Below are 513 nucleotides of genomic sequence, written 5' to 3'. Positions count from 1 at the left end.
TATTTTCAGCTAGCATGAACAAATGAAGTCAGCGTCCGTCTGCGGCTCACAGTGTAAATTCAATATAATGTGCTGGATGTGTTTCCTTCAGTGCAGCAGCATCATATCAAACTCACCACGCTGCAGCACCTGTTAGTTATTGGCTCTGTGGCCCAATGGACAGCGCGTTGGACTTCTAGTTAAACGCAAGAGAGGCAATTCAAAGGTTGTGGGTTTGAGTCCCACCAGAGTTGGTCTTCAGACTTAGATCTGCAGTCTTAGCTCATGTGTTTCATTCAGCTGCAGAAGTGAGGAGGTTATAATAGTTTCTCAGGTCTTCAGTTTGAGCTGGAGCTCATTGAAAGTCACTTCAACCAGATTTATTTCAGTGTTTTGAGTCTCGGCTCAACTTTCTCTCTGAGCTGTGACTTCCTGTCACCAAACCAGAGAGAGGCCGGACTGCTATTACACACACACACACACACACACACACACACACACACACACACACACAGAGGCCCAGTAATGATGTGT

This window comes from Enoplosus armatus, chromosome 5 (assembly GCF_043641665.1).
Source record: "Enoplosus armatus isolate fEnoArm2 chromosome 5, fEnoArm2.hap1, whole genome shotgun sequence".
NCBI lineage: Eukaryota > Metazoa > Chordata > Actinopteri > Centrarchiformes > Enoplosidae > Enoplosus > Enoplosus armatus.
The sequence above is the reverse complement of the archived record's forward strand: the minus strand, read 5'-3'. Positions refer to the sequence as shown.